The sequence below is a fragment of the Sturnus vulgaris genome, chromosome 5, assembly GCF_052056855.1.
Source record: "Sturnus vulgaris isolate bStuVul1 chromosome 5, bStuVul1.hap1, whole genome shotgun sequence".
NCBI lineage: Eukaryota > Metazoa > Chordata > Aves > Passeriformes > Sturnidae > Sturnus > Sturnus vulgaris.
Genome location: NC_142247.1, coordinates 54,177,488 through 54,190,584, shown reverse-complemented (window position 1 = coordinate 54,190,584; position 13,097 = coordinate 54,177,488).

Below are 13,097 nucleotides of genomic sequence, written 5' to 3'. Positions count from 1 at the left end.
TATTAGATTAGATAAAGAGATAGGAAACTGACAGTAAAGACCCTTTTTTGAGCACTATATCCGCATTCATGTATTTTCTCAGAATGAATACAAACACCATAACTTAACTCTGCTCTTTATCAATTTGAGCAGAAATAAGATATAAATCCAGAATTTTCCCCTTGAAATCTTTTAGATACAGTATATTGGACTGTAAATTAATTTCCTTTATAAAAAAATTTACAAGTTTTATGCAGACCACAGAAGAATGATATGACAGCTATACAGAAAAAGAGAAACTGAGAAAATATAGTAATAAAATTATCATCAAAATGTCATCATCAACTTGAAGATTTAAAAAGATCAGGTAGAACTTTTTAGTAAATGGAAAGAAAATTTTTGTCAGGTTTATATTTTGTAGTCATCAACATAAGATATGCTGAATTAAACTTAAATTTACCTACCCAAAAATCAGTTGTTTAAGTACAACTCCCAAGTCTTTCTTTGCTTTTTGTCATATAAAGAAGTTGAGTAAGTATTCATTGGTATTCTAATGTGTAAGCAAAATCTGTCCAATGCATAACAACCTGCATAACATTTCAAGCTTCATACAAGATATGCACCCCTTCTTCATCACTTTCAACATTATAATTTTGAGAACAAATTTCATGATGTCAGGGTTATTTTAAACAAAACAATGACTTAAACTATTATGCATGGATTTCCTTGGGTCTGAGGCTGGAACCAAAGAGAAATGTGTGGAGGGAGTCATGTTGTAGGAGTCCCTTCGTATGCCTTTGCAGCTACAGTGTGCTTGGAGTTCTGGGCTCTGTGGTTTTCTAAACCCTACCCTAGGTGTAACCCTAACCATAGGTGCAAGCCTAAGCCTAGGCAGAACAGTAAAGGTCTCATTGGGGTGAGGCTGATGCACACCAGGAAAATGTGAAGGGAGCAATGTTGTGGCAGTCCAGCATTGCCTTTGGCTACAGTACCCTTCGCTAGGTGAAGCAGTAAAATCCTCATGGGAGTGAGGCTGGTGCAGAGTAAAAAGGTGTGAAGGGAGACATGCTGTAACAGTCTTGTGCTCTCCTTGGCACACCTTTTGTAGATGCAATGCGCTTGGAGCTCCAGGCCTTTTGGTTTTCTGAACCCTAATGCTAGGCATAATTGTAAGCCCAGATGTAACCTTAACCCTAGGTGGAGAAGTAAATATGTCATAGGGATGTGGCTGGCACCAACCAGAAATACATGGAGGGAGCCATGTGAAGGGAGGCAGGCCTGTGCTCTTCTTGGCATGCCTTATGTACATGCAGTGTACAGTGCTTGGAGCTCTGGGCTTTTTGATTTTCTGAGCCCTAACCCTAGGCGTAAGCCTCTCTTCACCTCTGGTCCTGTCCTTACTGGGCCAAGGGCTACCGCATGAGCGATCTCCTGCTTGATCTGGGCAAAGGCTTGTTGCTGCTCAGGGCCCCAGTGGAAATCGTTCTTCTTGCAGGTGACCAGGTAGAGAGGGCTCACAATCTGGCTGTACTCAGGAATGTGCTTTCTCCAAAGCACCTAGGAAAGCTTGTGTTTCCCTCTTGCTGGTTGGTGGAGACATTGCTGTAATCTTGTTGATGACATCGGTAGGAATCTGACGCCATCCATCTTGCCACTTTGCTCCCAGGAACTGGATCTCACGAGCTGGTCCCTTAACTTTGCTCTTCTTGAGGGCAAAACCAAATTCCAGAAGAATCTGGATGATTTTCTTTTGTTTCATGAACACTTCTGCTGCTGTGTTTCTGCACATAATGATATCATTGATGTACTGTAGTTGTTCTGGAGCTTCACCCTTTTCTAGTGCAGTCTGGATCAGTCCATGACAGATGGTGGGGCTGTGTTTCCACCCCTGGGGCAGTCGGTTCCACGTGTATTGCACACCCCTCCAGGTGAAAGCGAACTGAGGCCTGCACTCTGCTGCCAGAGGAATGGAGAAGAATGCATTGGCGATGTCAATGGTGGCGTACCACTTTGCTGCCTTGGACTCCAGCTCGTACTGCAGTTCCAGCATGTCTGGCACAGCAGTGCTCAGTGGTGGAGTCACCTCATTCAATGCACGATAGTCTACGGTCAATCTCCATTCTCCTTCAGATTTACGCACAGGCCAGATGGGGCTGTTAAAGGGTGAATGGGACTTACTGACCACCCTTTGGCTCTCCAGCTCATGGATCATCTTATGAATGGGAATCACAGCATCTCAAGTTGTTCTGTACTATTGACGATGCACTGTGTAGGTGACAATTGGTACTTGTTGCTCTTCCCCCTTCAGAAGTCCTACTGTAGATGGGTTGTCTGACAGTCCAGACAAAGTGTTCAATTGCTTGACGCCCTCTGTCTCTACAGCCACTATCCCAAATGCTCACCTGAGTCCCTTTGGGTCTTTAAAATACCCATTTTGGAGGAAGTCTATGCCCGAAATGTATGGGGCCTCTGGGACAGTCACAATAGGGTTTTTCTTCCACCCATTTCCAGTAGACTCACCTCAGCTTCCACCAAAGTATAATACTGTGATCCCCCTGTCATGCCAGCAATATAAACAGGTTCTGTCACCACACATCTTGATGGGATTAGTGTGCGCTCTGAACTAGTGTCGACCAAGGCCTCATATTCTTGTGGTTCAAATGTGCCAGGCCAATGAATCCATACAGTCCAAAAAACACGGTTTTCCCTAGCCTCTACCTGGCTAGAGGCAGGACCCCTCAGCCTGGTTATTCTTCTTTCCCTAGGCATATGTCTTGGAGGTTCCTTCAAGGGAATCAGACATGTCATCATCATCATCACACCTGGCAGTTTGGCTACCGGCAACTGGAGCTGCTTCCCTTTTGCTGTAACTTCCTCTCTAAGTCTTGCCTTCCTTCAATTCACGCACCTATTGGGCCAGAGCAGCAGTAGATTTTCCATCCCATCTCCTCATGTTTTCTCTGCAATCACACAGGAAGAACCACAGCTCAGCTCGTGGAGTGTATCTTCTCTCCCCATCGGGGGAACATCTGCATTGGGTACCAGAACCTCTGATCTGTACAGCTGAGATTTGGAGAAGATCCTCTTTAATCTCCTCCCTGAGTTTCTTGTGGTTCTCCTCTATCTTATCTTCTAATTTCTGCAGACGTGTTTCCACAGCTGCAATTCTGGCATGTGTTGGGCCATGCACGGCATCTGCATATGCTCGGAGCTTCTTCGCCATATCGAGCACAGTCCCTCCCTTTCATCCTGCTTCATTATTGCTAAAGCAGAAGCATATTCTTGTGGCCCAAGTCGTACAAGTTTTCGCCACATCACGGATGTACATGGTACCAAGTCTGGATTCTTAGTTGTTAGGTCAGCTGAGAAGATAATCTCTGCCACTGCCATTTCTCTCAAGCGTTGGATCCCTTGTTCTATGGGCTTCCATTGAGTTTGCTGCATATAGAGATCATCTGCACACAGATATCCTTGTGCTACACTTCCCAGAACCTGTTCCCAGAGACTGAGGATTAGCCCTCCTCATCGAGGGCTAATTAGCCCATCCTCATCCTCCTTGGTCAATAACGGGATCATGTGACATGGATCCCAAATGCCTCGCTTCAGTGCCATCCAGAATTGTAGCTTCGCCTGAAGCAACTAATTATAACCAACTAATTATAGATTCATTAGGCCATCGGATGTAATCCTTTCTCATGCCATGAAGGTCTTTGAGAGATAAGGACTCAATAGTCCTTTCAAGAGAAAGGGCTTCAGAACTTGTGTCAGTTGCTGTGAATTCTGATTTTGTATTGGGATCCTGCTTTGAGGGTCCTTCCCCATGATCATCAACCTCCACTGGCCGATCAGTTTTGCTTGTGTGCTTCCTTCCTGCAGCAACTGCCAGTGGCTTAGGCTCACTGTCTGGATTTTCTGCTGGCTTAGGCTCACTGTCTGGTTTAACTACAACCAGAGTAGCTGGGGTGTTGGCTGTAGCCTGAGTGACTGGGGTAGCTGCTGGGAGATTTATCTCCCTGGCCCCCTGCCTCTGTCTGCTGCCCTACAGTATCTAGCAGGGTGTGATAAGCATATGCCAGGGCCCAGCTTACTGCAATGATCTTTTTCTCCTTAGAGTCATCATGGCACTTCTCTTTCAGGTATTTCTCCACCTTAGGTGGGTTCTGAATTTGTTCACATGGAAAGTCCTACACTATAGGGCCAGAAAATTCCTTCAGGATTTGGCCCATATCCTCCCATTCTCCGCATGACTCAGGATATTCCTGGGTCTATTCCTGGGTCAGGGGTTTCATCAGCCCCTCCAGAAATCTCAGCCCTCATTCTAGAGAAGCTGAAGACTGTATAGAGGAAGTTTATCAGATTAAATACCAGGAAGGTGGTCTCTTTAACATTCAGGGGAAACTGAACATTCTCCAAAAGTGATGTAACAGATTCAAAAGAGAAGGAAAGGAAAGGCTGAAAAGCCTCATCCCCTGCTCCTTCTCTAACAAACTGGGTGCATACCTGTAATTATGAGCCATACATACCTTGAACAGACTCCAATACCTTTATAAACTTTCTATACATCATTATCACCAAGCCCAGCACAATAGCTATTCTAATCCATGCCCCCCTACTGAAGAAACTTCATGTTAGGGACAATAGTGCAGCTAGCTCTGGACAAGAAAATAAACCTAGGGACCATAAAGGTATTACAACCTCAAAAAAGCCTAGTGACCAGACACACATGAAGGCCTCCACTCCAAGAGACATTGTGAATTCAAACAACATAGTTACTGATTGCTTTGTCCCAAAACAGAGTAAATACAACCAAAATGCAATCAGTACTGGTTTTTTCCACTTTCTCGGGCCACATGTTGGGCACCAATTAAATGTATTTGTCCTGGTCTAGGGCAGATTTGGGAGAAAACCTCCAAAGGGTCCCCACCCCCAGTAAGCAAACCCAAGTGTCCCTCCCCCAACCAGTTTGGGAAGAAATTTCCTCAGAGAGAAGAGGAAAAAACCTGTTTATTCAACAGGCAAAGCACTGCCCAGTACAAAAATATTAAAAATACCAAACAACAAAACCTCTCGCTGCTCTGAAGAGATGACAAACCCAGAAAGTCTCTCTCCTGTGGTGGTAGCTCGGCTCAGTCTGTTCTCAGTCTCTCTGGCGCTGGAAAATGGCGCTGCCCAGGCCAGGCCCCGGTGGCCGCAGGTGCGAGCTCCTGGTGCTGCCCCGGGTCCCCAGTCCAGAGCAGGTTCAAATAATTCCAGGGGGAAAAAAAGGAAAAAAACTATCCAAGGAACTTCTCTGCTTCAGTTAGTCAAAAACTAACTAAAAGCAAAGGAGAGCTCTCTCCCGCTGTCCAGCACAGAGACACAGTCCAGGAGATGAAGCAATGAAACTCCTATCTCTGTGTTTTGAAAATAACTGCCTAAGACATTCCACTGCTTCTTCTTCCCCCCTTCACTCTCAAATCCAGCCTTAAAGGCACAAAACTTATTTCTGGGCTGAACAGACAAATGGGGATACAATTCAACATCACCCGAGGATGCCTAGGGTTAAGGTTAAGCCTAAGTTTAGGGTTTAGAAAACCACAAAGCCCAGAGCTCCAAGTACACTGTAGCAACAAAAGGAATGCCAAGGGGAACACAAGACTGTCACAGCATGTTTCCCTTGAAAATTTTTCACTCTGCACCACCCTCACCCCCATGAGGCTTTTCCTGCTCAGCATAGGGTTATGGTAACACCTAGAATTAAATGTAATGTTAGGGTTCAGAACACCACAAAGCCCAGAGCTCCAGGGTCTCTGCTGATACAAAAGGCATGCCATGAAGAACACAAGACTACCACAACATTGTTCTCTCCACAGCTTTCTAATTGGCATCAGACTCAGCTAAAGCTGTGTATACTGCTCCACCTATGTTTAGGGTTACACCTCAGCTGATGGTTATGCCAAGGTTAAGGGTTCAGAGAACCACAAAGCCCAGAGCTCCAAACACACTGTAACTACAGAAGGCATGCCAAGGGGAACACAAGACTATCACAACATGGCTCCTTTCACACCTTTTTATTTGGCACCCTGAGGATTTTACTGCTCTGCATAGGGCTAGGGTTAAGCCTACAGTTATGGTTCCAAACACCACAAAGCAGAGAGCTCCAGGGATTTTGCAGATACAAAAGGCATGTCAAAGGGAACGCAAGACTGCCACAACATTGCTCCTTCCACATCTTCCTGGTGTGCATCAGCCTCATCCCAATGAGAGCATTACTGCTCTGCCTAGGGTTAGCATTATGCCTGGAGTTAGAGTTAAACCTAGGGTTAGGATTATACCTAGGGATAGGGTTCAGAAAACCACAGAGCCCAGAGATCCAAGTACACTGTAGCTACAAAAGACATGCCAAGGGGAACACATGACTGTCACAACATGTCTGCTTTCATACCTTTTTTGTTGTTATGAGCTTCACCGCCCTGAGGATTTTGCTGCTCCACCTAGGATTAGGGTTATGCCTAGGGCTAGGCCTCATTGTACAGTTTAAAATCCCTGAAAATACAGAGCTCCAGGGACTCTGCAGCTACAAAAAGCATGCCAAGGGGAACACTGGACTGCCACAACATTGCTCCTTCCACATCTTTCTTCTGTGCATCAGACTCACACCAATGTGACCATTATTGCTCAGCCGAGGGTTAGGGTTATACCTAGGGATAGGGTTACAGCTGGGGTTAGGGTTTTGCCTAGAGTCAGGGTTCAGCAAATCACAAAGCCCAGAGCCCCAGGCACATTCCATGTACAAAAGGCATGCCAAAGGGAACACATGACTGCAACACCATGGCTCCCTTCACATTTTTTTCTTATCACCAGCCTCACCCACCTGAGGATTTTACTCTTCCACCTAGGGTTAGGGTTATGCCTAGGTTTAGGGTTATGCCTAAGGTTAGGGTTATGCCTACTGTTAGGTTTCAGAAAATCACAAAGCCCAGAGCTACAAGTAAAGTGTAGCTACAAAAAGCATTCCAAGGGGAACAAGACTGTAACAACATTACTCCCTTCACATCTTTTTTCTCAGCACCAGCCTCACCCACCTGAGCATTTAATTGCTCTGCCTTGGGTTAGGATTATTCCTAGTGTTAGGGTTATGGCTCGTGTTGGGGTTTGCCCAGTCTTAAGGTTCAGAAAATCACAAAGCCCACAGTTCAAGCACACTGCTGTACAAAATGCATGCCAAGAAGAGCACAGGTCTGTCACAACATTGTTCTCTCCTCAGCTTTCTGATTGGCCTTAAATTCAGCCCAAACTGTTCCACCTAGACTTAGGGTTACAGCTAGGGTTAGGGTTACACCTAGGGCTAGGGTTATGCCCAGTGTTTGGGTTCAGAAAACCACAAAGCCCAGAGCTCCAAGCACACTGCATATATAACAGCCATGCCAAGGACAATGCAAGACTGTCACAACATGCCTCTCTTCACATCTTTTTTCTTATCACCATCCTCACCCCCCTGAGGATTTAATTGCTCTGCCTAGGGTTAGGTTTGTTCCTAAGGTTTGGTTTATTCCTAGGGTTAGGGTAATGCCTAGGGTTAGGGTTCAGAAAAATACAATGCCCAGAGATTCAAGCACACTGTATGTACAAAAATCGTGCCAAAAAGAGCACAGGACTGCCACAACATTGTTTTCTGCATTGCATTCTGACTGGCGTCAGACTCAGCCCAAGCTGTATATACTGCTCCACCTAGGGCTGGGTTTACACCTCGGCTCTAGGTCATGCCTAGGATCAGGGGTCGGAAAACCACAAAGCCCAGGGCTCCAAGCACACTGCAGGTACAAAAGGCTTTCGAATGGGAACACAGGACTGTCACAAAATTTGCTCCCTTCACATCTTTTTCTTTCTCACCATCCTCACCCTTCTTTGGATATTACTGCTCCACGTAGGGTTAGGATTACACCCAGAGTTAGGGTACAGAAAATCACAAAGCCCAGAGCTACAAGCACACTGCAGCTACAAAAGGTGTGCCAAGGAGAACACAAGAGTGTTACAGCATGTCTCCTTTCACACCTTTTTACTCTGCACCAGCCTAGGGTTACCATCATTGCAAGGGTTAAGTGTAATGCTAGAGTTCAGAACGCCACAAAGCCCAGAGCATCAGGGTCTCTGCCAATACAAAAGACATGCTGTGAAGAACACAAGACTGCCACAACATGGCACCGTCCACATTTCTTGGTTCAGACCAGCCTCAACAAAAGGAGGCCTTTCCTTCTCCGACTAGGGTTATGGTTTGGCCTAGAGTTAGGTTTTAGAAAACCACAGAGCCCAGAGCTCCGGGTACATCGTAGCTACAAAAGGCATGCCAAGGGGAACACAAGACTGTCTGTCACAACGCAGCTCCCTTTGCATCTTTTTTTTTTTTTTTTTTTTTTTTTATCACCAGCCTCATCCTCCTGAGGATTTAACTGCTCTGCCTAGGGTTAGGTTTATACCTAGGGTTAGGGTTATGGCTAGGGTTAAGGTTCAGAAAACCACAGAGCCCAGAGTTCCAAGTACACTGTAGCTACCAAAAGCATGCCATGGTTTCTTCTGAACCCTAAACTTTGGCATAAACCTAACCCTAGGTGGAGCAGTAAAATTCTTGGGGGGTGGGGGGGTAAGGCTGATGCCAAGTGAAAAGCTGTGAAAGGAGCCATGTTGTGAAAGTATTGTGCTCCACTTGGCATGCCTTTTGTGGTGTGCTTGGAGCTCTGAGCTTTGTTGTTTTCTGAACCCTAACCCTAGCCGTAAACCTAACCCTAGGCATAATCCTAACCTTAGGCAAAGCAATAATGGTCGCCTTGGGGTGAATCTTATATACACCCAGAAGATGTGGATGGAGCAATATTGTGGCAGTTCTGCGTTGCCCTTGGCATGCCTTTTACACCTGCAGAGTCCCTGGAGCTCTGGGCTTTGTTGTTTTCAGAATCCTAATCCCTAGGCATAACTGTAAACCTCATTGTAACCCTGTCCCTAGGTGGAGCAGTAAAGATGTCATGGGGATAAGGTGAGGCTGGTGCACACTAGAAAAATGTGGCATGAACCATATTGTAGCAGTCTTTTTTTATTCTTGGCATGGCTTTTTGATTTCCTGCTCTGAAAATGCTGCTATTAAAGCAATGTTTTAGTCAGTAGCTGGCTTGAAATATAAACAGACACCAACTTAAAGTTGCTCTAAAATAAAACTAAACAAAAGTGGAAATTTAATTCCAATTTACTATTCATTATTGTTATTAATGCATATTTTATAGACTAGATTCTCACTGGAGCCATTGACAGCAAAATACCTCATTAACCACTGAACATGACCCCTGGGAATGCTGGTAGTCACAGAGATACCAGCTCCTTTATTTTTTTTCGTTTCCTCCTACAAAATCCTTTGGATATGCAAGTTACTACAGCTGCAAATGTGTGCCACAGCCTTTGTGTCTACATTATTAGGAGCTTCAAAGGCTGATCTCTTGCAACTAGGCCAAAAGGGGCAGGAAATGAAGGTATTATTTTACACACATAAGCTTCAAAAGCGACATTTGCCATCTCAGATAGTAGTCACTAAGCTTTTCATGCTCATATAGAGGAGGCTAAACTGATTAATAGTTACGGGACGACTTAATCTCCTCCAATTTTCAATGGCTAGGTACTCAGGTAATTTAGAATGGTTTTATTTTCTCCTAAAAAGTTTATATCAAGACTTACATGCTATAAATCATACTGTGAGTGAAATCCATTTGCTTGAAAAGGAAACATTCTTGCCTAGATATTGAGGCCCAGAGAATAACTGTTGTGGAGCAGGGCTGTTAAATAAAAGAAGCAGCCTGCCTCATCTTTCACTGACAGTCATTCGTTCCCACCCCTGCTTTTTCTGCTCTCTCTACTGCAACGGCCATTTCACTGTCTATCCAGTGAATTATTCAAGGAACAGATCCAGCTGAAAACTCTCCCAGCAAAAACACAACGGCTAGTATGCTTTGGGATCAGTCATCCTGGTGTGGTTTGCCATGAAGAAAACCAAATCTCTCTGCTGGTGTTGAGCTGAGGCTCAAAACAGCGTGGTCTAAAATGCTTAAAACCTTATTAAATTGTAACAAAAGAAAGCAGTAGCAAAGTCTGTTATGATGTTACAGAAAATAGTCTCTTTAGGAAGGTGTGATTGCAAAGGTATAGAAAAAGAAATAACTCATGGAGAAAAAATTGTCAATTTTAACAATTCCCCAAACCTTAATTCTATGAAAGTCTATTGCTTTCATGATTGCTTCAATAGGAGCATTTTTAAAAAAATTCTTGCTATTGCTATGGGGTGAAAAGTAAATTTTAAATAAAGCAGATAGCTAATCACAACTACTTTATAACAATTAAACAAGATTTAAAAAAATGTTTTTCCATGTTGGCTTGTATGTAGTCACATTAACAGGACTGTCACCACTCAGTTGAATCTGGAGTAGCATAAGTAGGCAAAGTGCATTTGTGCTTTGGATCCTTTAACATTAGATTTACGATTTAATAATAGCCAAAGCAATGCTTTTGCAATGCATACTGTCCCAAAGACAGTAGCAGGTAACCCAAAGGTGTAATCAAAATTAACCAAGACATGATGAATTTTAAATATAACAGGTTTTGAAAAACTACTTTGTCTTATCTTTATATATCTTTCAATAATTATTCATGGAGGATGTGCACTTCATATTACCTGTGAGTGGATAATCTTCAAACAAACAAACAAAAAAAAACCCAAATCTGTCAAATAAATTAACAGTTATGAATTATTTGTTCAGCTCTAATTTTACCTTACTAATTTAACTTTATTAAAAACATGCAAGCATTTTCAACTTATAAAAGTGAATTGAACTTACAATAATAATTTATCTGATCTAAATAAATCAGATCAAGTGCTATGATGTAGGAAACTATCTTTTAACAAGAGGCATTAAAATATCAGAAGGATATCTGTGTTTTAAACTGTGCTTTAATCCATTGTATAAATTCACATTCAGTAGACACATTGAATGTACTTTGGAAGGCCCTTAGCAAAGTAGTTAGACTTTTTTTTAAAGTTGTGAAAGCATTTTTAGCATAGAGTTGTCTGCTTTGATGTAACAGTTTCAAAATTAGATATTTATTTCTAAACGGATTTATATGCACTGAAGATTATTGTGCATTTCTTATTTCTTATGATAACCTATCATTTCCTAAAAGAGGTCCCTAAGACATTCCTTTCTCATTCAGTAAGGCAAGGTTTTTGTAGGAAAAAAAATATATTAGCATAAATTCACTGAAAGGAGAGCTGAAGGAGTATTATAAGAGCCATTTACATTCAAAACATTTGAGTATATCTTATTTTAATTTTTAACAGCAAGAACTATTTTCTATATTCATCTTGTAATATACCAGATGCAGAGAGTAGCTAAATTCAAAGTCAAATTAGGTTAACCTGCATTTTGTGTAAACTTGATAAAGTTCTGAGTTTCTATTGAACAAAACAAGGCTGGATGCAAATGTTACAGGAAAGGAAAAAAAAAGCAGTGTTTGCATGGATGCTGCAAGCCAGAACCAATAAATGTTTAATGACTCTGCTGAAGAATTTGTTGTCTCATAATTTCTCCAGAAGGTAACTTACTTTGAAAAGTATTCATCCCCCTCCTAAATATTTTGGGTGGATTCAAGTCCACAAAGCACCTGCCATCCACCATAAAGAATATTATATATCTCCTCCTTTAGAAGGTTGTTTCATGCAGTGCCTCAGGAGAGTTTTTATATGAGATCAATAATATTTTTGAACTTCTGAGTGATTAAGAAATGTGTCTGAATTGCTCTCGGGGACAGATAAATATAACATTTATGGGAATAAAGAGATGAATATAATAGAGATGAAATGAAACATAACATCTAGGAAAAAACAGTGTCAAGGCTGGTATGGCTATATTTCATCTTCCAGACATTTTGGTTTATGGGAACAAAATTATGTGCTGCATTCAACTCGACCCCCAGAACATACAGACTCACACACACTACACTTTTAAAATTCTTTCTTAAATAAAGTGAGAATGCAGACGAAAATAATTTCAGATACATCACCAGTAGAGCAGGTAAAGAAGGAATACAGGCTGCCATATCCACAGGCTCATTGCCATCTGTATAAATACAGCCTTCTCTATCCAGATCAGTCTAAGCAACTTTCTTGAAAACAAATTTAGCAACTTTATGATTTGAAGGGAGCAAAGTAACAATATTTTTGGGTGTGATTTAAGGGAATCCCTTCTCCACTGCCAAGATGCCTTGTTCTTAGATAAATTGATAGATATGAAATAGATTTGATTGAAAATGGAACAAAAGTAATGCCAGAAAATAACACTGAAAACATCACTAATCGAAGGGCTTTGCCCATTCCATGGGGCCGCAATGGTGAGTGATGTTAATATTTGAAGAAGAATGTGATTCAAATAGTCCAGGAGGAAAAGGAGACAGGGAGCATCACATTGTATATGGAAGTTCGGGAAAGACAGCAAATAGATGAGGAATAGGAATTTCTGTGCCTGTCCACACTGCTCTTAAAGGGATGCGAACATGGAGTGGCTTCCAGACAACATATTTTCTTTCTCTGGTCTCCAGGACACTCAAATATCCTGGTAGAAGTATTATGTCAAAAGCACACTGATAAGCCTGGTCAACCCCTGAAGACTGACAGCTTTTGCACAATAACAATCTGAAACAAATAATTAATTTGATTTTGAAGTTACTTAATGAATGCTACTTCAAACATTGCTCAAAGAGTTTCTCTGGTTTAGGACATGGTCTCTAAACAGTTTCTCCTTGAAAATAATGTAGGGACAGAGTCTATATATCTTGGAATGCTAAATAAATTAATGTTACTTTGTGATCGAAGTATGCTATGAGTATGAATGCCAATTATTTCTGGGAGTCAGCACAGTGTGATCCACCTTCATTGCTGTGCCTGACTGTAGAAACCCACAGAGCAGGGTATTAGAATTCACTTGTCTGGATTATTCCACTCTAGTCCATGGTACTTCCACATCCAGGTCCCAAATTAGGAAAGTAGGAAATAAATATTCAGAAAGGAAATTTTAAAAACAAAGCAAATTTATGTTTTAAAATAAATT